This window comes from Lepus europaeus, chromosome 14 (assembly GCF_033115175.1).
Source record: "Lepus europaeus isolate LE1 chromosome 14, mLepTim1.pri, whole genome shotgun sequence".
Taxonomy (NCBI): Eukaryota; Metazoa; Chordata; class Mammalia; order Lagomorpha; family Leporidae; genus Lepus; species Lepus europaeus.
Genome location: NC_084840.1, coordinates 89,084,173 through 89,111,866, shown reverse-complemented (window position 1 = coordinate 89,111,866; position 27,694 = coordinate 89,084,173). Strand labels below are relative to the sequence as shown.

At 45.6% G+C, this 27,694-nt stretch overlaps 1 protein-coding gene and 1 pseudogene across 5 annotated transcripts in view; both read left to right on the top strand.

Annotated features, from left to right (window-relative positions):
- WAC (WW domain containing adaptor with coiled-coil) overlaps positions 1 to 27,694 on the top strand; it is a 90,388-nt gene that overhangs the window by 7,430 nt on the left and 55,264 nt on the right. The window lies entirely within an intron of this gene.
- Positions 14,529 to 21,784, top strand: LOC133773845 (cyclin-K-like; annotated as a pseudogene).

Genomic DNA, 27,694 nt, shown 5'->3' with positions numbered 1-27,694 from the left:
GCAGTGGAGGATGGCCCAAGTCCTTGGGCCCTGCACCCGCATGGGAGACCAGGAGAAGCACGTGGCTTCTGGCTTCGGATCAGCGCGATGCGCTGGCCGCGGCAGCCATTGGAGGGTGAACCAACGGCAAAAAGGAAGACCTTTCTCTCTCTCTCTCTCTCTCTCTCTCTCTCTCTCACTATCACTATCCACTCTGCCTGTCAAAAAAAAAAAAGTTATTTTCTGAGGCTATGGGTCAGTTGGTTAGTGAAATAATATTGGTTCTTACAGTGGAGCTTATAGTAGATTTGCAGTGGTGGTTTTTTGTTTTTGTTTTTGTTTTTTTGATAGAGTGGATAGTGAGAGAAGACATAGAGAGAAAGGTCTTCCTTTTTGCGCTGATCCGAAGCCAGGAGCCAGGTACTTCTCCTGGTCTCCCATGCGGGTGCAGGGCCCAAGCACTTGGGCCATCCTCCACTTGCAGTGGTTTTTAGCTTAGCATTGTTAGGTAAAACTGCCTTTATAAGGTAGGTAAGCACTGTTTTTTAAAGATTGAATACTTATAACTGCATAGTGAAGTGTTTGTCAGTCACATCTTTGGAGAAGTTTGGAAAATGTATTTTCATCTCCTAATTTAAAAAAAAAATCAGAAGCAGATGGGCAGAGAGACAGAACATGCTGTCATCCACAGTCTCAATACCCAGTTGCCTACAAAAGCCAGGAGCCCAATCCAGGGCTCTTACTTGGTGGTAGCTGCCCAGTTCCTTTGAGCTGTCAGCCTGCCTTCCAGCCTTTCTAGGATTGGGTTGGCAGTGGGTGTTGAACCTTGGTACTTCAGTGTAGGATGTGATGGGGGTCATGGGTGTCTTAACCTCTGGACCTAACACCCGACCCATCTCTGATTTTCGTCCAAAGATGTCTACAGTTGAGCATCTTAATCTGAAATCGTTAAGCGCTCCAGAATCTGGAACTTGCTTAGCACTGCGTGCTTGCTTTTGGATGTTTAGGGTGAGGGATGCTCTGCTGGTAAATCTGTGCATGTGTTCTGAAAACCTAAGAACTCTGAAGGGTGTCAAGTTCTGAGCATTTTGCTTAAGGGATACTCAACTTATATTAACATTTTGGAAGAATATTTAGTAGGGATGCCATTTGGGGATAATTGGTCTTATAATTTTGTTTTTCTAAAGAGTGGTGTGTTATTTGAAAGGCAGAGTTACAGAGAGAGGTCTTCCATTTGCTGGTTGACTCCCCAAATGGCCACAACGGCTGGAGCTGGGCCGATCTGAAGCCAGGAGCCTGGAACTTCTTCCGGGTGTCCCAGGAGGGTGCAAGGGTCCAAGCACTTGGGCCATCTTCCCCTGCTTTTTCAGGCAGAGAACTGGATCAGAAGTGGAGCAGCCAGGACTCAAACCGGCATCCATATGGGTTGCCAGCATTGCAGACAATGGCGTTACCCACCGTACCACAGTGCCAGCCCTTGGGTCTTAAAATTCTTTTAAATATAATTTAGTGTAACTTTTATGTTTTGAGTAAAATGAAATGTGCTTAACATTAGTAATATGAGGAAGTACTGTAAAAATGAAAAATCTTATTAAATCCACATACTGACATTGGAAGATAGATAGAACACATAGTATTCCTATTTAACAAGTGAGAAATTTTACTTGTATAAAAATGAGCAAAACAATGACATTTGACTGCAAACATAAGTTTATCTGAGAGTAGATAGAACTAACTACACTGTCAGGGATGAAACAGATGTGTTAAAAAACTCAATTGGTGTTATTTTTTTTCTAAAGATTTATTTATCTGAAAGAGTTTTCAAGAGAGGTGGGCTGCTGGGGCTTTAACAAGCTGCTGTGGAAAATCGCCTGCCCCTTAACTGGTGTTCTTGACTATGGTAGGAATCAATGTGAAGGTGTTGTTGCTTTTATCTTAATAATTTCACCCAGCTTCCTTCAGTACTTACATCTTACAGATTTCACTATAAAAATCAAAGCCAGGACAGGGACACTGTTGGTACAAATGGATGTGTGTATTCTAGGTCAAGTTGTTAACATGTTTTTTTTAAAAAGCTTTGAGCATTTCAGAAATTTCCTTGGGAAGAAGCCAGTTTTCTTTGGAATAAGCTCATAAATTTAAAAAGAAACTTGGAAATTTTCAACAATCTGATGTACTAATGTTTGCATGTATATAACAACCATTGGCTCATTTTTAAATTTGGCCTAATGATAAGAGGAAATATGATCTTTTAAAAAATTGATTTGTGATGTGTACTAAGTGGAAAACTAGACAGAAATGTTTGCATTGGATTTCTGTAGGCCAGTTTAAAAAGGAAACTTGATTGTAAGGAAAATAGAGTGAAGTTGAATGATAAGCAGTTTTCATGTTTCAACTCTAGTATTTTTTCCATAATTTTAGAAAATGATACAAGAAATCTTCCTAAAGTTAATGGAAAATAGCACGAAGAATTCTGCATGGATTTCAAATATTTTTGGCACCAAAATTTATCTTTCAGCTCCATTTTTCTACAAACTTTTTTGAAGTTTTCATAAATGTGAGCTAAGAATCTGCTGTGTGTGTAAACTGTGATATTTAAACATTGTGTCAGGTTGTCGAATGGCTTCTTGTCATCCTTTTCCTTAACATTTTAAAAATGTTTATTTACTTGCAGAGCGGGGAAGAGACAGATCTTTATCTGCTGCTTCACTCCCCAAATGGCTGCAGCAGTCAAGTTGGTCAGAGCCACAGCCTTCGGAGCCCAAAACTCCATCCTAGTCTCCCAGTCGGGTGGCAGGGGCCCAAGTGCTTGGGCTGTTGTCCACTGCCTTCCAGTGTATTAGCAGGAAGCTGCCTCAGAGGTGGGGCAGCCAGCATTCAAACTGGCACTTCACAGTGGTGGGATGCTGACACCAAGTGGCTGCTTAACCAGCCATGCCACGATGTTGGGCCCCATTTTGGTACTTATCAATGGATAGTTATTATGTATTTGTGATTTAATGGTATTTTTAAAAAAGATTTATTTGAGAGTTCCACAGAGAGAGAAGGAGAGACAGAGAGGTCTTCCATCTGCTGGTTCACTCCCTAATTGGCCACAACGGCCAGAGCTGTGCTGATCTGAAGCCAGGAGCCAGGAGCTTCTTCCTGGTCTCCCACGTGGGTGCAAGGGCCCAAGGACTTGGGCCATCCTCTACTGTTTTCCCAGGCCATAGCAGAGAGCTGGATTGAAAGTGAAGCAGCCGGGACTCCAACCGGCGCCTATATGGGATGCCAGCACTGCAGGTGGTGACTTTATCCGCTACGCCACAGTGCCGGCCCCGATTTAATGGTATTTATTATAGTCATAAATGTTTTTTGCAGTGGTTTACTTTGACCCTACAGGAAATTTTTTTTTTTTTTTTTTTTTAAAGACTTTTTTGGAAAGACGGAGAATGAGGTCTTTTCATCCGCTGGTTCACTCCCCAAATGGTAGCAATGGCAAGGGCTGACACAAGCTAATACCAGTAACATGTAACTCCATCTGGGTCTTGCACATGTGGTGGAGGCCTCCGCACTTTGTCATCTGCTTTCCTAGGCTCCAGTATGGAATGCTGTTGTTGGAAGTGGTGGCTTAACCCATTGTGTCACAGTGCCAGCCCTTTAGGACATACATACATTTACTTATTTATTTGAAAATCAGAGTTACACAGAGAGTGAAGGAGAGGCAGAGAGAGAGGGAGGGAGGGAGAGGTATTTCATCCTATGGTTCACTCCCCAATTGGCTGCAACAGCTGGATCTGCGCTGATCCGGAGCCAGGAGCCAGGAGCTTCTTCCGGGTCTCCCACGTGGATGGGCCATCTTCCACTGCTATCCCAGGCCATAGCAGAGAGCTGGACCGGAAGAGGAGCAGCCAGGACTAGAACCAGCGCCCATATGGGATACTGGCAATTCGGGCCAGGGCTTTAATCTGCTGTACCACGGCACCAGCCCCGCAGAAATTTTTTAAATCATGAGTATGAGGAATCTTACACTCATGAAAAATTTATACTCTGAGAAAAACTGCATGGATTTCAAAAATTTGTTGCACCAAAAGAAACCTGTCTTTCAGTTTAATTTCCCACAAAGTTTTGAATTTCCCCAGGTGACAAGCAGAGCGCTGCAGGTAAACTGCCCATCGGCTCACACCACCCACACAGCCTTCTAGTGACCGTTACTTACCGAGCCCAAGGGCCCTGTGTAACCCAGTATCTGGGTCTGCAGCCTTTTGTTCCTTCTTGTCTGTGTTGCCCTGTTTGTCCTGACCCTGCCAACAAGTTTGTTCTCTTAGGGTTCTGCATGCTATGCTGGTTTCTTGAGCTGCTCTATGTTCTGGTGCTCCGTCTCACTTCCCGAGTGTGTCTGCTCGAGTGCTGCTCATTGCACTTCCTGACCACTCTGCAGCTGTCATCACTGTCCTCTCTCCTGTTGCTTTTGTTGATGGCTACATCCGCTGTGATGCGAAAGTCACCACGCTGTGCAAACTGCACCACCGGTCTGTGAGAAGCAGAGTTGAGAGCTGCAGTACTCAAAGTTGTAGTGACTCATTAGGAAAAGACAAGGACATGATTTTTAAAAAGTAGCATAGGTTTTTCTTAGGATTTGTTTATTTATTTGAAAGAATTGAAACAGAGGCATCTTCCACCTGCTGGTTTACTCTCCAGCTGGCTGTGATGGCTGGGACTGGGCCAGGCCGAAGCCAGGAGCTTCTTCCAGGTCTCCCACGTGGGTAGCAGGGGCCCAAGTAATTGGGCCATTCTCTGCTGCTTTTCCCAGGCAGTGAACTGTACTGGAAGTGGAGCAGCCAGGAGAACCAGTGCCCATATGGGTGCTGCATTGTTGGCGGCAGCTTTACCTGTGCAGCATAGATTTCTATGAGGAGGTCTTCAGAAAGTTTGTGAACGATGTGCTTTATGGGTTTTCTAAAGACTCAGATAATCTAGCTAGATAGCGCCCATCCACTGCTTCACTCCTCAAGCACAGCAGCTAGGGCTGCACTAGACTGAAGACAGGAGCCAGGAACTCCACTCAGGTCTCCACATAGGCGGCAGGAACCCAGTTACTTGAGTAACTGCTGCCTCCCAGGGTCTGTGTTAGCAGGAAACTGCACTTGAACCCAGATACTCTGGTGTGGGTGTGGAATATGGGTGTCTCAACTGCAAGGCCAAATCCCTGTCCTGTGTTGTCAGTTCTGTTGTTTTTCCAGGGTCTTTTTTTTTAAAAAAGATTTTATTTGAGAGGTAGAGTTACAAACGGTGAGAGGGAGAGACCGAAAGGTCTTCCTTCCATTGGCTCACTCCCCAAATGGCCACAATGGCTGGAGCTATGCCAGATCTGAAGCCAGGAGCTTCCTCTGGGTCTCCCACGTGGGTGTAGGGGCCCAAGGACTTGGGCCACCCTCTACTGCCTTCCCAGGCCATAACAGAGAGCTGGATTGGAAGAAGAACAGCTGGGACTAGAACTAGCATCCATCTGAGATGCTGGCGCTGCAGGTGGAGGATTAACCTGCACCATGACGCCAGCCCCTTTTTCAGCATCTTCTTAAAGTGCTGTTGTACATAATGGTTAAGGAATACTTTAGCACTGCAATAAGTGGTATTTTACTCTGACAATAACCTGCACTCTTCTTGTGGAAGAGGGTGTCCATTGGAAGGGTTGAAATGCTGTAAATTATGAAATGATGGATAGATGCTTATCTAAAATCTTACAGGAAGTTGTCACCATGGATGTGACTGGTAAACTCAGCATGAGCTAATAAGATAGCTGGCAGATGTTTGAGATGTATCTTGACTGCTGTAAATTCCTGCGTAGCTTGTGAAATTGCACAGAAGTGTTACTCTTCATGATATATCAGTTGTATTTGAACAGATTTAAACAAGTGTTAGAAAACTTTTTCTTTCTGTATTTGTCTTCTGTGGAATGCAAGCTCCACTAAAACAGGTAGTGAATTTATTTTTATATCTACTTTATCCACCTTGTTTCCTGATGTCTAGAAAGGCCCTGACACCTTGTAGCATTTCAGTAAATAGGTATGTTAAAAGATTGTCATGATTCAGGGAAGTCATGGGATTCTGTCACAATCCTCTCAGTCTTAAATGTGCATGTTGATCTTCTGGGAGGCTTGTTAAAATGCACAGTCTGCTTCAGCACTTCTGGGATCTGTTTTTTAATGAGATGGCCAGATGGTGCCCCTGCTGCTGGCCTCATCTGAAGCATTTGGTCCTGGAGCAGCACTGTCCAGTGAAATAGTGTTAGCCGTTAGTGCAAACTGCGCTTTTCTAGTAGCCTCATTTAAACAGTGAATTTTAGTGGTTTTCAACCTGACCTGTCCAAAGTATTATCATTTCAACATGTAATTGATAAGTAGTTTTACATTTCTTTTTTTGTACAGAATCTTTAAAATGTGGTGTGTATTTTGCATTTACAGCATGTTGCAGCTTTGCTTGGCCACATTGAGTGTGTCCGGTGTGCAGCATGTGATTGGTGGTGGCCCCTGGATGGGACAGTACAGTTCTGAAGAATACTGTCTAGCTTTGCTTGACATATCCTTGTATTTCTCAAAAGAAAATTTTACGTGTGTGATTTCTGCAGTCCCATGTTTATGCAAAGCCAGGTTTGACTTGATGAGTCCTTGGGCCACATGGTGCTGTCTATACTGAGGTTTTTCTTTGGTGCACGTTCATTATAGAAAACGTAGGAAACAGAATGGAGGAAAAATGAAATCACCACACTCACTGTCATTTAGTCAGTCAATCATAGTATCCTTAAGGGATGGGTTTTTTTATGCCATAAAATAAGTAGGATTGTCTCGAGTGTTTGATAAAAGTTTGATATGCTTGTATTTAATATTTGCATGGTGGATTCAGCAGGTACTCATTGTAGACAGTGTGAGTGTGGGAGGAGTGACTGCGTACTTCTAGTGCTCAGGGAGTAGTGATACCTGCCTGTATTCCTAATTTGTGAGAGAAGTGTTCTTTCAGTTAGCTTAAGTCCAGGTGCCTAGAGTTAGATGACAGTAGGCACATTCCTGAGTTTTTGTGTCTACTCCATATGAATGTCATGAGGCTAAATGTAAATAGATGTATACAACAATTTTAAAGCACTTAGTTAAGGTCCTGAACGATAATGCAACAAATGATTAGGTTTACCCTTCTGATCATAAAGTGTCGGGGAACAGTCATTTGGCATAGCAGTTCAGCAGAGCTTGGGACACCCACATCTGTATTGGAGGGCCTGCGTTCAGCTTCTGGCTTCCTTTCCACCCCCTGGGGGAGGCAGCAGGTAATGGCTCAAGAGGTTGGGTCCCTGCCACTCATGTGGTAGACCTGGCTTGAGTTCCTGACTCCCGGCTTTGCCCTGGACTGGCCCTGGATATTACAGGCATTTTGGGTAGTGAGTCAGCGGATGAAAGATCTCACCCGTCAAGCTGTCTCTTTCTGACTTTCAAATAAAAGCTACTATTTTATTATTATTTTTTGACAGGCAGAGTGGAAAGTGAGAGAGAGACAGAGACAGAACCGTTGGTTCACCCTCCAATGACTGCTGCAGCCACGTGCTTCTCCTGGTTTCCCATGCGGGTGCAGGGCCCAAGCACTTGGGCCATCCTCCACTGCCTTCCCGGGCCACAGCAGAGAGCTGGCCTGGAAGAGGGGCAACTGGGACAGAATCTGGCGCCCCGACCGGGACTAGAACCCAGTGTGCCGGTGCCGCAGGTGGAGGATTAGCCTGTTGAGCCGTGGCGTCGGCCAAAAGCTATTATTTTGAGATCAGCAGCCCTGGGTGTCAACTAGGGCTTCTTCCTGTAGAGTTGGCAGGGAAATGCTGGGCAGTTGGCAAATGAGAGCTGTTAGGACAAACTGGGGACACTTACCCATATCTTGCAGTTTGTAGTTCAAGGAGTTTTGGGATAGATGTGCAAGTTTGACTTAAATACTCATACACTGCAGATACAGGGAGAGTACCAGAGAATGGAGGAACTCTGAACTAGACGGTAAAGAATGCGTTTTATCATTAAGAATATGGGTATTTGACTGGTCCTCTGCCAAGTTTGCTTGAGAGTTGATTATGTGAAAGACAGATGGACATAGAGCACCTATCTGCTGGTAGCCCAAAAAAAAAAAAAAAAAAAAAGTACTAGTAAAACATGTCCTGGAGGATTTTGGGTAGGAAGAGTGATAAATAAAATGCCTTTGTGGTTGGCTTGTGAAGAGCTGTTTTGCATAGAAGCATTTGCATTGTGGTGGAGACGGCTCTGGAGGTGGGATAGGCTGCAGAGTGAGGGTCTGCCCTCTGCCCTCCCTCTGGGGTTTGTGCTGATTGCTGTTCCTGTAAACGTAAATCATATGTACCAGTACACACACATCTGAAACTGCTGTTGGGAGGCACTTACAGGATAGAAGCAACTAGTACTAAGGGTTTACTTGTAAAACTGCACTTTTCGGAACTCTAGGGTTAATAATTTTATATTTTTGTGTAATTTTAAAATACAACTTTCATAGAACTACCAGTATTGACTGTTTTTGAAAAATGGAATAAAATCCCCAGGCCCTCAGTTTCCTGTTTAGTTTTACCCAGACCAGTTTTATTTGTCAGCATGTAAGTTTTTTTAAGCTTTGCTGCTTTCTTCATGCTGCATAGATTTTGAGGCAGGCTTGAAGAGTGATGTCATTTTTTAAAAATTCTAAATGTGATTTGTTTTGATTTGTCTCCTGTTTAGCCCGCATCTGTTCAGAAGGGTGTTTTAAATCTGCAAACTATTGTTTGTCCTTCTTTTGTTAAATCTAATTTTTATGGCTTTTGGAATTAAGATTTTCTCCTCGTCTGGATACTTTGTTAGTTGTGAAAATCTTTGGATATTCAAGTCTTCAGATGTTATGGAGATCTCTGTTCATAGGCCAGGGTCTTAATAATAATAAATATGTAATACAAAGCTTTTATATCAACTTTACTTGAGCTGCCTTTCTCTGACAGGTGAAATTAATTTCTAATATAGTTGATTTCATTTCTCACTTGTAAAGTGTTGTTTGCTTTATGTGTCCTGTCTTCACGTTTGCAAAAAGATGTGTAACTATTTTTGTGGATGATTTTCTGAGACTGTATGTGGGGGCATGTCTGAAGAATGGTTTTTCAGGTAGATAAAAACATTTTTCCTTGGGCATTTTTTCCCCTGAAGGTACTTTTCATTATCGTTCATTGTTTGCCCAGTTCTGTTTATAGGTAGAGGTCAGTAGGAGGTCCATTTTCTGCTTTGCACTCCCCTCCCGGCTTGAGAGCCTTTAGGATTTTTTTTAAGTGGTGTCCCTATTTTTAGAAAAGATGGATTTCTTTGAAAGGCAGAGTGACAGATATTTTTCCATCTGCTGGTTCACTCTCCTATTGACTGCAGCAGCCAGGACTGGGCAAGGCCAAATCCAAGAGCCAGGAACCCAGTTGTGGTCTCTCGCACGGTGGCAGGGACTCAAGTATGTGAGCCGGCATCTGCTGCTTCCCAGGAGCATTAGCAGCTAGAGCCGTAGTGACTGGAATCTGAACTGGCCTGCCTGTGTGGGCAGTGGCTTACCCTGCCTTTCCTAGGAGTTTTTTCTCTTTGGTCTTTAGGTCTAAAATTTCCTCAGTCTCTTTGTAACTGTTAATTGTGTTCTCTTAACTTTTGCTTGGGTTTTTTTTTTTTTTTTGGTCTGAAGATAGCCCTTACAGTCATCTCCATCCCTTCTGCTTTTGTAATTGTTTTTGACTCCACTGCATTTAGAACTATTAGATGGCTGCTTTTTTTTGGTGGTGGTGGTGGGGGTGTAGGTAGGTATCCAAAGCTTCTGTCACTCCTTTGATTTCAAGCCCAAATATGTCTGTTCGTTGAGCAGCCACCACTTATGTGTTCAGTGGACACTCCTAAGCCTGTTCCCTACTTGAGTGTTCCTGTCTTTGCCTAATGTTGGGGATGCTGTCCTTGACTCCTTCTCCTGGGTTCTCGGGAGCCTCTACCTCACTTGGCCTTGCCTTCTGCACGTCGTCTTCCTTACCCCTTTCTGCCTGAGTGAAAATGTTCGACTACAAAGTTAAATACATGTCCTTTATTTTAAGCCTGGATTTTCAGGTCTTGATTATGTTGCATTGGCAACACAGTTGTCCAGATGGATATGTTTCCCTCACATCCTTATGGAGGTAATCATCCCATCCAGTGTATTTGGAGGACACGGCAATGAAAACGTTGTTCTCTGATGCATGGAAGTTGGCCTCTCAGGCCAGATTTTCTGCTTCTATATGCATCTTGAAGATTTGAGGAGGTAAAATATTCTGAATCACCATTACTGAAAGTTTGAAGTTCTCATTCTTTCAAGTCTCCTGTTGCTAAATCCACCACTTGCCCCAGTGTGAAGCTCCGAACCCAGAACATCTCTGCTATGGTCGCTTTGTATGGATTTTCAAGCCATAATGGTCTCCCCTAACCCCAAAGAAAACTTTTGTTTAAGGAATTAAACTTCATGTGTTTTGTAAGTACCACTGTATACCCACCCTCCCATCCACACTCCCACCCCTTCTCCTTCTCCCTCTCCCATTCTCCACTAAGATCCATTTTCAATTAACTTTATACACAGAAGACCAACTCTATACTATGAAGAGTTCAACAGTTTGCACAGAAGAAAACATGTTCCTCAACAGTTGAGACAAGGGCTGTTCAAAGTCACAAAATGATCTTTTGTCCACTCCTACCTACCTTTCTCCTTCAGAATAACAGCTGATTTTATGAAGCATTCTTGGAACCTATCTCTTTTCTACTTTGTAATTATTTACATAGGTGGTTTGCATGGTAGGTAGTGACTTTATTATCAGTCTGGCTTATAAATGTAGGTGGTAAATTCCCGTTTTATATGCCATTTGATATATTCAGAAATGAGGGGCAATAACCTTCAGAGAGTTGATGTCAGGTTTTTTTTTTCCATTTGCATTTAAGATTAGAGTGAAATTACAAGATTAACTCTTACAGGGCTGGTATTGTGGTGCAGCAGGTTAAGCCACCACTTGCAACATGCTTGCATTCCATATCAGAGTTCTGGCTGCTCCATTTGTGATTGAACTTCTGCTTATGTGACTGGGAAGGCAGTGGGTGATGGTGCAAGTGCTTGGAACACTGCCACCTGTGTGGCAGAGGAGTTTGCTCCTGGATTGGTCTGGTGTATCCCTGGATGTTGTAGTCATTTAGAAGAGTGAACTAGCAAATCGAAGATCTCTCTTTCTGTGCCTCTTTGATGCTCTGTGTTTCAAGTAAGTGAGCAGATCTTTATATGAATTCTAGCTAATTGTTTTAATATTTTTGTACAACTTATAAAGTACATAATTTATTCAGACTTTCTAAGAAAATATATGATCAATTAGCTTATAAACTTGACAAATTGTGTACATAGTTGGTGTGTTAATTGCAAACTATTATGACTAATCCCTTAAGTAGCCTTACTTGTTAGACTAGTGTCAGTTGCTTTATTATAATCCTATAAGATCTGTATATACTTGAAGAATGAAATCATTTAAAATCCTACATCTCAAACTTTTGCTAATTTTTTACTGTGCTTTCTGTAAATCATTTTTTTCAAACCTTAAATGTTTTAGTTTCCATAGTATATTAGATAGAATAATAGGGGATTTTGTGGTGATGAGTGGTGGCCTTTTCCAAGTATAGCCCAATGCAAGCCACTTGTGCATCCCTAGAAGTTCTGATGTGTAGGTCTCCATTTCCTTTGTCCTTCAGAATCTGTTTTAATAAGTGACTCTGTTAGCTGAAGGTCATTTTGTAGAGGTGGGGGAGGGAGAATGCAGCCATTATGTGAGCAGACTTCACCTTTGAACTTATGAGTGTTGAAACCAAAGCTGTGAAACCATATGAGCTATCTGTTCCAATCCAAACAGTCGCTTGATCGAATTCTCATCTTGCTGAAAAGCCATAGGGCCACTTAGCAGATCAGACCCAACTCTTTAATCCCATCTTATTTTTGATCTGAAACAATATAAGCCACTTGACTTGTCTTATTTTCCTGTATTTTCTGATTATTCATTGCTTGTAATAATTAAAACTTATTCTCAGTGACTAAAGAGTGAAGTGGGCCGGCGCCGTGGCTTAACAGGCTAATCCTCCGCCTTGTGGCGCCGGCACACCGAGTTCTAGTCCCGGTCAGGGCGCCGGATTCTGTCCCGGTTGCCCCTCTTCCAGGCCAGCTCTCTGCTATGGCCCGGGAAGGCAGTGGAGGATGGCCCAAGTCCTTGGGCCCTGCACCCGCATGGGAGACCAGGGGAGGCACCTGGCTTCTGGTTTCGGATCAGCGAGATGCGCTGGCCGCAGTGGCCATTGGAGGGTGAACCGACGGCAAAGGGGAGGACCTTTCTCTCTGTCTCTCACTATCCACTCTGCCTGTCTAAATAAATAAATAAAATTATAAAAAAAAAAAAGAATGAAGTGAAGATATTTGAATGAATGAATTATAGGCTCTGAAATTGTTTCTCTACCAGTGTTTTGAAAAATTTGGAATTTTGGATTCTTTAAGATGAATTTGTCTTGAGTGAATATTGTAATGTTTACTTTTAAAAAATTGTTATTAATTTTTTCCTAGTACTACTTATCTTAAGAATGTGTGTGGTTTTTAAAAAGCCATCCTTCGATTTAACAACGCATGAAATTTTGTAGACACTAGGATTCTGTGTCATTTTGGTTTCTTCCCCTTTGCTTAGGCTTGGAATTGATCAAGATCAGGTGGAGATACTTGGAGTTTTGGTCAGGGTACTCCTCCAGTTTTGGTTTGTTAGCCGTGTTTCTTCGTGTTAGAAGTTACCCCTCTCTAATCCTTCCAGATAATTTTGGTGTCCGTGGAGGAAGGCTAGGAAGTACATCCGGGGCTTCTGGTTTGTTTTGTGTGGTGCTATTTCCAAGACTTTATTCATTGGACTTTGAGTACATGTCAGAACATCATGTTAAGGACCTACAAGATAAAAACTTGAAAAACGTTGTGTTACAGACACTTGGGGTGGGAAAACTCCATTCAGACAGACACCAGAGACAATGGAGTATGGAAAGCAGTTTAGTAACGCCAGCGAGCTCGATGGGAATCATTTCCTGAGAACTGAGCATCAAACCCAAGTTTCTTACAATATTTATAGGCTTACCAGCATCATACCTTAACCGTTAGAGCACTGGCGGGTTTAAATTGCAGTCTTAACGTGACTTAGGACCACACCAATGGTCGGTGGGTCCAGTATGTTTATAAGAGATACCTAGGGCAGATTTATGCCTGGAGTTACAGAAGCTGAGCTTAGGACATCTTCCCTCCGTAGACGAGGTAACCGCGCACAGCTGCTTCACCAGATAGCTGGGAGCAGCCACTTTTCAGGGTGAGTGTCGGGGTCCCCTTTCCTTCCTTTGTCTCTGGTTATGTTTCCTCTACATTCCGCTCCCCTTTGGTCCACTCTTAACCATTCTGAGGGGCACCATCTTCTGTTACATCTTCTAAATTAACTGGCTGCTAGCTCTGGAGGAGCCTTTGGAACTTTAGGCCTCCAGGCAAGCAGTGACAAATCCGGTTAGCATGGTAATGATGCAGGGACCAAACAGAAGTGCCAGAAAGATTACAAGAAGAGATCCGAGCAGCGGGAGGAGCCAGGATGCCGAGCTCCACATATTATTCCAAAAGCTCTAAGAGTTAGCTATTTCTTCTTTGCTTTTTCTTACCCTCCCGTTAAGTTGTTGGACCATATCTCTGACTGCTCCCCAGCTGTTGACATAGAAACAACACTCTTCATTTAAGAAAAGGCAAACTTCCCCCTTTTCTAGAGTTAGCAGGTCAAGTCCCCTCCTGTTCTGCAGGTCCACGGCAGCTAAGTAGTCTAATTGATCTGGGAGAGCCATTAAGAGAGCCATTACACTTCTGCAAAGCGTGGGGAGCTTAGCCACATACCAGTTTCCCAGAGCTTCTAACGCTGTTTTTCCCATGTGAGTTTTCATGAAGCTGACAAGCCAGGGTGTGGGCCAAGTGACCTGGGACAGAAAGGCATCTTGTCAGGGAGAAGCCACCATCAGTCTGAACTCTTGATACCCTTTTCTCCTCTTACCCAGTTCTCTTCCTCTGGGGCTGCCTGTTGCCTCTGAGAAACAGCTGCTGGCTCCCAGACCACTTCCAGAAGCAGCAGGATCTCAGTTCAGTTTTTAACGGCCTCTCCTCCTGCACTGAGAAGTCTTCTTTCCCGGTACAGAGCTCTGTGTATGTGCAGAGTGGTGAAAGCCCAACTCGAGTCCATGTAGATGTTTACCTTTCATCCCTTGCTCAATTTCCAGGGCTCTCATGAAGGCTGGCAGCTCTGCCTGATGGCTGACCAGCCCACCGGGAGGGCCCTGACTCTATTTGTTACCAATGCATGACCCTGCCAGGCGCTTACCCTCCAACAGGAAGCTGCTTTCATCAGGGTAGAGGGTGCGGTCTGGAGAAGGCGGAGGCTGGTCCATGAGGTCTGGACGACTCGAGTGAGCCCTACCAACAGGTTGTTTCAGGCAGTCATGCTGGAGGATCCGGCCCAGCAGGAAGAAAGGCGGCTGGGTTCAGCGTTTGGACGGTTTCCAGATGTCCTCGGGGCTTCTCGCAGAGGAAGCCCTGGCAGTGGTCATACACGAGTTGGTGAGCCAGCAGTGTCCTTGGTGATCCATCAGGGCTGTGACTGCCTGTGGGACTTTCACATTCAGTCTCTGCCAGAGTTTGTCTGCCTTTTCTGCCAGGAGAGCAGTAGCAGCTACAGCTCGGAGGCAAGCCGACCCCCAGCTGCCCTGTGTCTGAACTGTTTGGATAGGCCCCAGGTCACTGCCAGGATCCTGGATTTTGGGCTGGGACACTCAGGGCCATTCTCTTGTTTTCTCATGAACAAATTGAATCCGCGGGTCACATCAGGGAGTCCTAAAGCAGGTGCCTCTAGTAGAGCCTTTTTAAGAGTAAGGAAGCCTCTTGTTGCTGTTGCCCCCATTCAGATGGTTCTTTCTCAGCTCTTTGTAGCTTCACAGAGGGGCCTACCAGTGAGTAGTTGGGGATTCAAATGCAACAGAGGCTGGCTGCCCCTAGAAACTCTCAGACCTGCCTCTGGGTTTTCGGAGTTGGGAGGGCTTGGATTGCTTCCCACTGAGTAAATCAGTGGTAGGAATGGGTGTCCCGCTTGCATAGTGCTGTCTTGGTCAGCCTGCAGGGGCCCTCTGATCTTGCAGGGGCATTTGGAAAGCCTGTCCTGGAATGCTGCTGCCATCACAGCTGCAGCTGATGCTGTTGCTGCCATTGCTGCCACCCTGGGCATCGGCCTTGCCTCTCGCCCAGTCTGGGAACAGAACAGAGGCAGGCACTGGCTCCGAGCTGAAGGGAGACGCATCCCTACCTGTTCAGGTTTCCGGTTTCTCAGGTTATGGCAGGAGTGAAACAGATGGTGGTGGACTGTCTGGTAGGGGAGGGGCTTCTGGCCTTGGCAGAGGGAGGTGGTGACAGTGGGGGCTTTTCCAGATACGCCGTGAGGGTCTTGGATGTTCCTTGGTCTCTTGACTGGGACTGAGTCCTGGCCACAGGGATTTTGCTTTGTCCCTGCCTGCCAGCTCAGAACTCTGTCCAGGGGGTGCTAAATTAAAGCAATTTGTAACCAGGAGTTTATATAGGGGAACTAGCCTGAGTGGTCTGCCTTCCTGGTTATTGCCAGGTGCACCTTCATTGTGACCTCTTGAGCTCCCGCAGTGTGGCAGCCCAGCAGACAGAGCAGCAACATCATGGACCCACACATCTCCACACTGCCTGACGGGCAGACACCTCAGGCTCCCTAATGGTAACAGGCTCCTGGACCTGCTCCTCCCTCCACAATGCCAGGCTTGGCGCCCACTGGGGCTCCTGGCCCTGCACAGCCTTTGGCCACTCCCTCCTCCACACCCCACACAGGTTTCCCTGAAGAGCCCAGGCTTGCAGCTGTGGTAGTGGTGGCTCCGCCCTTATCTTGGATGGGGAGTGGCCTCTGGCACCTCTTCCATGTTAAATCAGCCCTTCCACTTCACTTTTTTTTTTTTTTTTAAAGTTAAATGAAAAAATTTTAACTTGTCAGATTTACCTTACAGGCCATGACAATAGTTCTGATTACCCATACCCATTGGTATTTTGCTGGATCTGTTAAACCTAGTAACAAAACAAGTTCCACTGATTACAAAGCAAAAATTTTTTCTTTTAAAGCAGTGATCTTTTTAGATTTAAAAGAGAAATTTCTTCATACTCAATGTCCAATTACATTTGAACAGAATTAGCACAGAAGTCATTACTCTGGCAATTTTATGCACAAGATTATTGATCAATGCTGTCTCCCTAGATTTTAAATTGAATTTCAGCCTAGTCTTTCGCCAAACAAGCGCCCCCAGGCTGACACCCATTCAACAGTCATATCTGGGACCATTTCCACAACAGATGTGTTCAGGCAGGTCCCAAGGGTGACTGTGGGCCAGAGGCTGGGCTGTCATGGGCAAGAAGCCCATTGGGGGTTGTCCACTTGATTCAGGAGACTTCTAAGTATCACTGCCTCGTGCTGACAGGCAGCTGACCTTTCTCTTCCCTTCTCCCACCCCACTCCCAGCAAAGGGATGGAGTTAACATACCGCAAACCAAAGAGGAAAAAAGTTCAAACTGCCTTTCTCTCTCCCACCCCAACTTGGAACAAATTTTTATGCTGTGACTTTCTTAAGGTTTTTGATCATGCAGTCTAAGAAAGTTGGTTTTAAATAGGATTCTCCCATAATGTGCCACCCTTGGCTGGAGTTGAAAAGCAAGAGACAGAACTCTGAACAGGCACTGCTCTGGACCGTTAATCGCTTCACCCACCTGGTCGCTGTCTGCCAAGAGCAGGGCAGCTTAGGGTTCATTCAGACCAGGCAGCTGCAGGGTGGTGGGATCACAAACGTTCACAACACACACACACACACACACACACACTTTCCCTTACAGACACCAGACAGGTACCTCCCTGTGAGGACTCAGATTAGGTAGCCATGGGGTGCTGGAGTCACGTTCATTACCCCCCCCCCCCCCCCAACGTACTTTTCCCTTACACCAGACAGGTACCTCCATGTGAGTGCTCAGGTTAGGTAGCCACAGGGCGGTGGAGTTACGTTCATACCACACACACACACACACACACACACTTTTCCCTTACACCAGACAGGTACCTCCATGTGAGTGCTCAGGTTAGGTAGCCACAGGGCGCTGGAGTCATGTTCATACCCCCCCCACACACACACCCATGCACTTTTCCCTTACACCAGACGGGTACCTCCGTGTGAGGACCCACCAGGAGCAATCACAAGGATTGCTGCGAGGTGATCAGTCTCCTGCTTCCACACAGAGGCAGGCCTGAGTACTGGGCACTCCGGGGCATTCTGCCATGTCCTGAAGTCCAGGAGGATCTGTCCAATTGTCCTGTTCAGTTGGCCATGGAGAGTTAGTCTTGGGGAGCAGGCCATGGCTCGGGGAGTTAGGATCCCCGAGTGAGTCTGGAGGCATGCCATGGGCTTTTCCAGAGCCTAGGGCTCCAGCTGATTCCTGCCGGTCAAGGCTGAAAGGGCCAGCCTTGTATGAACATAGCGGGGGTGTGTATCTCCCAGCATTTCTTAATGGGTACAGCAGGGGTTCCAGGACAGTTTACCGAATTGTTAGAAGCCTTGATGAGAAAACTCCATTCATACAGACACCAGAGACAGTGGAAGATGTAAAGTTTATTAATGCCAGTGAGCTCGGTGGGAATCATTTTCTGAGAACTGAGCATCTAACCCAGGTCTCTTACAATATTTACAGGCTCATCAGCATCATACCTTACCCATTAGAGCACTGGTGGGTTTAAGTTGTAGTCTTATGTAACTTAGGACCACACTTTGAATCATTTGGGTCCGGTGTGTTTATAAAAGATACCTGGGGCAGGACAGGAGTTACAGAAGCTGAGCTGAGGACATCTTCCCTCCCTGGACGAGGTAACCGCGCACAGCTGCTTCACCAGATAGCTGGAGCAGCCACTTTTCAGGGTGAGTGTCGGGGTCCCCTTTCCTTCCTTTGTCTCTGGCTGTGGTCTTATTTCCTCTACAGTTGAATCATATAGCCAGAATTCTTTGAATACTCAGTACTGACTAGATTCAGTGTCTGATAAAGTCTGCCTTCTGAGTCTGCATGTATGTATTTCATTGGTTTTTGGTAAAAGAATCAAAGTGAGAAACTGAAGTGGGAAGAGCAGTAGATTGGTCTCAATGTGGACGTTGTGGTTTTGCTGATTATTAGTGATCTCTCTGTGAGCAAATCATACAGTCACTTGACTGCTGCTTTCTCCTTGTTTCTTGCTAAAGAATGACATTGAATTTGATAGTCTCAAGTCCTTTCCAGATAAGTTGGTTGAGACCTGAATAGGAGAATCTCCTACTTTCTGTATTTAATTTTTGCTTTCAGATACTTCCCGTGTGTTCTGACCTGTGGTAACTTAAAAGACTGTCCTGCCAGAGAAGTAATAAAGTGTGGCGGCCTTTGTTTGTGTGCGGCCCTTTGGAATACTTCCCACCAGGTTTCGTTGAGTATTATTATCAGTTTATAAAGAGTAAATGGGAAAAATAATTGTCTCTGTGTTTGTTGAGTTGAAATTGAAGTATTTTCAAAACTATGATAAACAGAAGTCCTTTTTAGTTGTGCTTTTTTTTTTTAATCGGTTTTGTTGATGTACAAAGTAGTGTGGTTTGTCACCTAGTTATTAAAGCTTCCAATTTATTCTCAAGTTGTCTACCAGTTACAGTATTTGTCTTCTGCATCAGGTTAGGAATATTTTATTTGAGAGGGAAAGACGGAGATCTTCAGTGTTCTGGTTCATTCCTCAAATGGCTGCAACATCCGGAGCTGGGCCGATCTGAAGCCAGGAGCCAGGATCTTCTTCCAGGTCTCCCATATGGGTGCAGGGGCCCAAGCTCTTGGGCCATCTTCTACTGCTTTCTCAGGCCATTAGCACAGGGAGCTGGATCAGAAATAGAGCAGCCAGGACTCTAGCTGGTGCCCATATGGGATACCGGCGCCACAGGCAGAGACTTAGCCTACTATGCCACAGTGCTGGTTCCAGGAAATAGCTCTCAGTACTGGGTATGGTAAACGTTTTTTAAGTTAAGCTATTGAACACATACTAATTTCTGCTTGTGATGGGTTTACTTATTAAAAATGAAAACGCTAATTTCACGTTCCAGAATTTTTTTTTTTTTAAGATTTCTTTATTTGAAAGAGTTACAGAGAGAGAGGAATAGAGGCAGAGAGAAAGAGAGGTCTTCCATCCACTGGTTCATTCCCCAGTTGGCTGCAATGGCCAGAGCTAAGCCGATCTGAGCAGGAGCTTCTTCTGGGTCTCCCACATGAGTGTATAGGGGCCCAAGGACTTGGGCCATCTTGTACTGCTTTCCCAGGGACCAGATCGGAAGTGGAGCAGCTGGGTCTCGAACCGGCACCCATTTGGGATGCCAGCACTGCAGGCAGCAGCTTTACCCACTGCGCCAAAGCGCCAGCCCCCTCCAGAGTATTTTTAAGTGTGTGCTTCCTGGTTTTCACCTCACAGATATTTAAGGGTGCCATAGAACAAAATGCATGCAGTGCGATTTTATATTTTACAGTGCTGTCTTAAGCAAACATGTTTGGAAGCCAGTAGTGTGGCAAAGTGAGTTAAGCCGCTGCTTGTGATGCTGCTGGCTTCCCATGTTGGAGTGCAGCTTTGTGTCCTGGTTGCTCTGCTTTTGATCCAGCTTCCTGCAAATGTGCCTGGGAAGGCAGTAGATGATGGCCCAAGAACTGGGTCTCTGCCACCTCTGGGAGACCTGCATGGAGTTCTGTCTCCCCCCTCTCTGTGGCTCTTTCAAGTACACTTTTTTTTTTATTTTGACAGGCAGAGTGGACAGTGAGAGAGAAAGACAGAGAGAAAGGTCTTCCTTTGCCGTTGGTTCACCTTCCAATGGCCACCGCGGCTGGCGCACCGCGCTGATCCGATGGCAGAAGCCAGGTGAGCCCTGCCTATCCTGGTCTCCCATGGGGTGCAGGGCCCAAGGACTTGGGCCATCCTCCACTGCACTCCCTGGCCATAGAGAGAGCTGGCCTGGAAGAAGGGCAACCGGGACAGAATCCGGCGCCTTGACCAGGACTAGAACCCGGTGTGCCGGCGCCACACGGTGGAGGATTAGCCTAGTGAGCCGCGGCGCCGGCCTCAAGTACACCTTTTAAGAACAGAGATTGTACATCCTAGATGGCCACAGTGGGCAAGGGGACTTAGCCAAGGGGCATGCCTGAGGCAAGGGGAGTCTTAACATTTTCAGAGATCTTTTGGAAAGAAACAAGTGTACTTCAGTAAATGAAGTAGAATGAAGAAAATGTAAACCCTTCAGTAACTGGCAGACCTGGGCCGCAGGGAAGCATGTTAGTACTGGGTAAAAAAGACTTGGCTCAGACGGGAGGACTTGACCCAGCCACTGAGACAGTACTGCCGAGAAGGGTGAGATCAGACAACTTGTAGTTTCTTAAATGATGTCCAGTTTGGTCAGTTTGGAGACGACCCGAAGGATGAGGTAATGGTTCTGGAGAGAATCTTACTGTGAACCATAAAGTCTGACTTACAGGTAGAACATTGATGCCAGTTCCTATTCAGATATGCAGAGCAACTCAAAAGTAATAAAAGCCATATTCAGAAGCTGGTTCTAATGCCATGGACATTTGTAGATGACAGACTCTGTACCACCTAGTCACTGCAGTAGGAACCAGACGTCAGAGCAGCTGCAGCCATCTATCTTTCAGGAAGTTTGTGCAAACTGGAAACACAAGATTGGACATGATGGTGGGAGCATTCTGTTCAGGATGTCCCTGTGGATGTTTTGGAAGACCTCTGCCACCAGATCCTGGACCTTTACTCCCAAGGGGAAGTGATTTCTCATCACAGGCCCCATCTCTTCAGACCACACTGCAAGGGCCACAAAGCATAACTGAGGCTCTCAGACCTGGCAGCCCCAGTAGGAGGACTCCCGGCCATCAGCTCCAGAGCAGCAGCCCATGAAGCCAATCTTCGCAACCACGGCAGGTTACATGAGTCATGGTTGTCTCTCCCAAAGAGAACAAAGCAGGACCACTGCCACCTAAAATCCCCAAACCGAGACTGCTCACCTGCCCTTGCCACCAGCCCACCCACCTCCAGACCAGAAAACTGCCTCTTGATACCACCTTGGAACAGGCTTAGTCGTCAGACATGGTGGCTGCACCTCCCCAAAGTCCAGATACCTCTTCCAGCCCACCATGCCCCTGCCTCCCTCCAGCTCCATTATGGGGATGTCCACCACCAGCTCCTACATGCCTGGAGCAGACTACCAGAGCCTGCAGTCCATGATGGAAGACCCAGAGCCCCTGTTATAATGCCCTATCCTTTTCTCCCACTACCTGTCTCCCCACAATCTCCTCTCTGCCTATGACCTCCTGCTCACCTGCCCTACTGCCCTCCCAGCCTCCTTACCCCAACCCCTGGCTGCTGCCCACCTACAACCCCAACTTTTCCGCCCCATCCCCATGCCTACTTCCCACTCACGCTGTAAGACCCCTTAAGCAGGCGTCCCACAAACCCACAAACCGGACCCCAGAAACACAGACTCCACTCCAATCGATGCAAAAGGCAAGAGGAAAGTTTATTACATTTGCAAATGGGCCGTCTCAGCAGCACCCTCTGGTAGGGTGCAGAGAGAGAGAGAGCGGCCGCGGCCTCGAACAATAGCTTACAGAGTATTTAAAGCTTAAAACCACAGCATTAGCATATTTGATTGTGTTACAATTCTATTGGGCAAGCTACAGGTTACTAGCATTTTATTGGGTAAGCTAATGGTTGCTAGGTAAGGGGCTTGGGATGGGGGTCACGGGCAGTTTCTTCTTATCAGCCAAAGCAAGCAAGGACGAGGATGGCAGTAGAACAGTAAAACCTTAGTATGTTTCAGTCACAGAACCTTATTGTAACTCTTTTCTGGACTCCTGCAAGTGTTATCGCGTGAGACAGTTACACAGACACAGAGCAGTTTCACAAGGCAGTTTCCCAAGGTTATTCTGCAGGCAGGTGGAGACACAGTTATCTTAAGGAATGGCTACTGTCAGCAGCCAAACTTTTTAACCCTTGCTAGAATTATTTTAATATTTACTTTTAGCAGGGGTCTTATAACGCAGTCCCACCACAGCCTCTTCTGGGCCTGGGCGTGCCACAGGCTAGCTGCCCACCTCCCGCAGTTCTCTCCTAGGGGATAGCCACCTGTTCCCCAACCCGTCCCCCCACCCGGCATCCTGCCTGTTCTGGGAGCTGCTTGAATGAGCAGCCTGGATGAGGTAACTTGGCCACATTTTTCCTTGGTTTTTAACCAGAGTTTTTCTGATCAACTTGAAGATTAGTTAAGCCAGTTAGCAGCAGGATACCTTGAGTCATGCTTGACAATTGCAGTATAGAAAGGAAGAGGGTATCCCAGATGAAATTGGGGTGCTCTGCGCGTGAGATGGGGACAGGGGCTTCAGTGTGGTTTGGGCAGTACCTGTCTGCAAGGGCTTCCTGCTAGCGTTGTGGGAGTCTTGCCTGTACTGGGCTACTTTCTGAGTAAAGTGCTCACCAGCCCTATTGGCTCAATAAACAGCTTCAGTAAGGAGTGAATTTCCTTAAGTGTGAACGTAACAACATACTGTGAGTTCTATCTTGGTTACAAACGAGGCTCTTTCACTTAGCCAACGAAATAGCTTGTGAAAAGAAAAAGCACGTATGCTCTCTTGTGGAACAGTCTTCCTGTGTTTCCCCGTTACCTCTAAGACTGGGTACAGACACCCCGAGGAAGAGCCAGCTGCATCCATTTCCACTTGACTGACTCTTGTGTGCTTCAGCTCTTTGAAGATGGTAACATTTCTTTCCTGTCCAGGTAGTTCATTTCCTGTTTTTCTGGCTTCAGTTGGGAATTAGTTGCTCTAACCTGGCATCCCCAGGCTGGATTATTTAGCACTTTGATGATCTCAGGTAACATTTTATGGTTATTATAACATCTCAAATTGAATTGCCTGTTTTCTTCTCCCAGACTGAACTTTTCTCACAGCCTTGTGTAATTTGTTAAAATGCAGACTAAAGCCTCCCCATTGCTGATGCCAGTCATCTTCAGCTTCCTTCCTGACCAGTCTTTCTGCTTTCCTACCTTTTCTCTAAGCAGCACTCAGATGTCCCTGGGGCTGCCTCCCTGTTGGCTCCCTGACTTTTTGTCCGGGATCTCCATGAGCTCCGGGGGCATCCTGCCTCACAGCTAAATACTGTGTAAATAGTTTGTATTTAGGGAAATAATGAGGAGGAAAAAACTGCATGTTCTGTACAGGTGCACTATTTTCCTCCAAGTATTTTTTTTAGATGTATTTATTTATTCGAAGGAGTTTCGCAGAAGGCAGAGAAAGAGACGTGGGGGAGGGGTCTCCCATCCACTGGTTCACTCCCCAGTGCCTGGAACTGGGCCTGTCTGAAGCCAGGAGCCTCATCTGGGTCTCCCACGTGGGTGCAGGGGCCCAAACGTTAGGCCATCTTCTGCTGTTCCAGGTGCATTAGCAGGGAGCTGGATTGGGAGTGGAACATCTGGGACTTAAACCAGCACCCATTATGGGATACCAACTCTGCAGGAGGCAGCTCTACCTGCTATGCCACAGCACTGACCCCTCCCTTTAAGTATTTTTGATTCGTGGTTGGTTGGATCTTTGGTTGTAGGAATTCATGGATATGGAGGGCTGACTGCATCTTTTTTTTTTCTTAAAGCAAATGTAACATTTGGGGACTGAATAAAACTCACTTGGAGTTCCCAATAGGTAGACCTTTTAACTCCTTGCGACGTATAACCGCATGGGAGTTAAAACTGGAGAACCTTGAGAATACTGTTAGATTAAAACCACCAGAACATTTATACAAAACTATAAATACTTCTATAAACCCCTGTTTTCTAGGGAATTGTCTCTTTTCTGCTGGGGGCTTGGCCATCACAACTCCTCAGTTTGTCGCAGTAATGGTGAACTGTCATACATTAGCCTGGCTATGAATGGATTATTTCGTGTTTAGGAATGCTGTGTTTTTCCTGCTAGTAGTCCTTTTGATAAATGGGAAGTTTGTCCTTTTAGTCCATTCAGTGTATACCAGTAGTAAGTGGAGATTTGTCTTAAACATTTGAGATTGGTAATTGCATGCTGATTATATTCCTGAAATGGCTGCTAAATCAAATTTTGAGGGGCTGGTAACTACTTGGTTTTGTTACTAAGATCACATTTTTTCTACCTTGTTTGTAATAATAGTTGTAGTTCCCTTTTTAAAAATTTCGAGATGGAATGTATTTGAGATGCACATTGTGATGACTTGAAATACATGAACATTGTGGGAAAGAGATGAATCTTCTGTCTGCTGCTTCACTCCCCAAATGCTGGCAACAACCAGGGCTAGGCCACGCTGACTGACACCAGGTCTACCACATGGGGGCCAGGAACTCAGATATTTGGACCCATATACATTGCCTTTCAAGTGCATTACAAGGAAGCCAGATCTGAAGAACAGTAGCTGGAACTGGAATCTGGCATTCTGCCCCACCAGAACTACTTCTTAAAACTGAAAGTTTGTCTTTGACCAGCATCCTCCTGTATCTTCCTCAACACCTGGCAACCACCTTTGTTTTGTGTAGTTTAGTGAATTCATCCCTTCAGATTCCACATATAAGTGAGACCATACAGTGTTTGTCTTTTCTGTCTTATTCCATTAGCATAATAATGCCCTCTGGGCTCATCAGTGTTGCAAACGACAGGATCTCTCTGTGTGACTTAATGTTCCGTGTGTGTGTGTGTGTGTGTGTGTTTGTGTACATTTTTTGTTCTTTAATGCTTGGTTTGTTTCTGTATCTTGGTGGTTCTGAATAGTTATGAATTGCAATGAGCAATGGGAGTGTAGACATCTCTTAGGCATACTTCCTTCCTTTGTATTTATGCATATAAATGAGATTACTGGATCATATAGTAGTTCTATTTTTAATTTTTTGAGAAACCTGAATACTGATTTCCATAATAGCTATACCAGTTTACATTTCCACCTGTAGTTTACAAGGGCTCCCTTTTCCCCTTGCCTTTCCCACACTTGTCTTATTTTCATTACAGCCATCCTAATAGTTGTGAAGTAGTAGATTATTGTGGTATTGGTTTTTTTCCTCTAATGACTATGGATGCTGTGGTCTTTCTCATATCTGTTGTTCACTTTTATGTCGTCTTGGAAAATGTATTGGGTTGCTTGCCGAATTTTTAATTGACTTTTCTTTTTCCTTGTGAAGTTATCAAGTACCTTACATATTCTGGATATTAATACTTTGTCAGATACATGGTTTATAGATAATTCTTTGTTTTGTAGGTTGCCATTTTTTTTGTTTCCTTTGCACAAAAGCTTTTTATAGTTTGATACAGACTGTTGTTCCTGTTGCCTGAGCTGCCTTTTTTTTTTTTTTTTTTTTTTTAAAGATTTGTTTATTTGAAAAGTCACACAGACAGCAGGAGAGACAAAGAATAGACATCTTCTATCTGCTGGTTCACTCCCAGGTGCCTACAATGGCCCAGGCTAGGCAAGGCCAAAGCCAGGAGATTGTTCATGTGAGTGCAGGGGCCCAAGTACTTAGCCCATCCTCTACTGCTTTTCCCAGGCCATTAGCAGGGAGCTGGGTCGGAAATGGAGCAACCGGGACAGGAGCCCACACCCTCATGGGATGCCTGCATCACAGGTCTCGGTTTGGCCTGACACACCACAATGCTGGTCCTGCCTGTGTTTTTGATGTCAGATGTACAAAATACTGCTGATACCAGTGTTGGGGAGCTTTATCCTCGGGTAGTCTTCTACGTGCTTTGCAATTTCAGACCTTAAACTTCAAGTTTTAATCCATTTTGAATTACTTTTTTTTTTTTTCCTTACAGAGTTAGACAGTGAGAGAGACAGAGAGAAAGAAAGGTCTTCCTTCCTTTGGTTCACCCCCCTAATGGCTGCTGTGGCTGGCGCACTGTGCCGATCCAAAGCCAGGAGCCAGGTGCTTCCTCCTGGTCTCTCATGTGGGTACAGGGCCCAAGGACTTGGGCCATCCTCCACTGCACTCCCGGGCCACAACAGAGAGCTGGACTGGAAGAGGAGCAACCGGGACAGAATCTGGTGCCCCAACCGGGACTAGAACCGGGGTGACAGAGCCGCAGGTGGAGGATTAGCCTAGTGAGCCGCAGCACCAGCCTTGAGTTACTTTTTACTACGATGTAAAGACACCCTGCATGTGGCTGTACAGTTTTCCCATCACTGTTTATTGAAGAACATTTCCTTTCCCAGCTGTATATGCTTGATATTCTTGGCAAGGGTTAGTTGAACATATATTCATGGATTAATTTCTAGACTTCCCTGTTGCTTTGTTCTGTGTATCTTATTTCTATAATACCATACTGTTTTTTTTGGTTTGTCTGTGTTTTTTTTGTTTGTTTGTTTTGTTTTTTTTTACAGGCGGAGTGGATAGTGAGAGAAAGAGAAAGGTCTTCCTTTGCCGTTGGTTCACCCTCCAATGGCCGCTGCGGCCAGTGCATCTCGCTGATCCGAAGCCAGGAGCCAGGTGCTTCTCCTGGTCTCCCATGCGGGTGCAGGGCCCAAGGACTTGGGCCATCCTCCACTGCCTTCCCGGGCCATAGCAGAGAGCTGGTCTGGAAGAGGGGCAACCGGGATAGAATCCGGCGCCCCAACCGGGACTAGAACCTGGTGTGCTGGCGCCGCAAGGCGGAGGATTAGCCTGTTAAGCCACTGCATTGGCCCTTTTTTTTTTTTTTTTTTTTTTTTAAGATTTTATTTATTTGAGAGGTAGAGTTACAGACACAGAGGGAGAGAGAGAGAGAGAGAAAAAGGTCTTCCTTCTGCTGGTCCACTCCCCCAAGTGGCATCAACGGCTGGAGCTGCGCCGATCCAATGCCAGTAGCCAGGAGCCGCCTTTGGGTCTTCCACATGGTTGCAGGGGCCCAAGTCCTTGGGCCATCTTCTACTGCTTTCCCAGGCCATAGCAGAGAGCTGGAATGGAAGCGGGGCAGCAAGAACTAGAATCGGCACCCATATGGGATGCTGGTGCTTCAGGCCAGGACTTTAACCCACTGTGCCACAGCGCTGGCCCCGCTATACTGTTTTAATTACTTTAACTTTATCACATAGTTTTAGTTTTAAATTCTATTATATTTGAAAAGTGGAGAGATCAAGATAGCATCCATCTGCTGGTTCACTCCATAAATGCCCAAAACAGCCAAGCTGGGCCAGGACCCCAGACCTCAGTCCAGGTTTCTCACATAAGTTGCAGGAAGCAGAGTACTTGAGCTATCATCTGCTACCTCCCAGGGGTGTCCAATAGTAGGAAACTGGGTTGACACTACTAAGTAGCCTTGGGTAGTATATAAATGAGTGACCAGGATTGGCTAGTGTAAAGCTTGTCTGCCTCTTCTGTAGAGAGAAAAGAAAGTGAGCTGGGGATTAATCATCCCTGTGTTACTTCAGATGTTCAAGGTTAGGGCTGTGAAGAGGGATTAACAAGAGACTGAGATGTGGCCAGGTGACTAGGAAGAGGACCTAGGAGGGAACATTGGTGCTAATGGGAGCCGG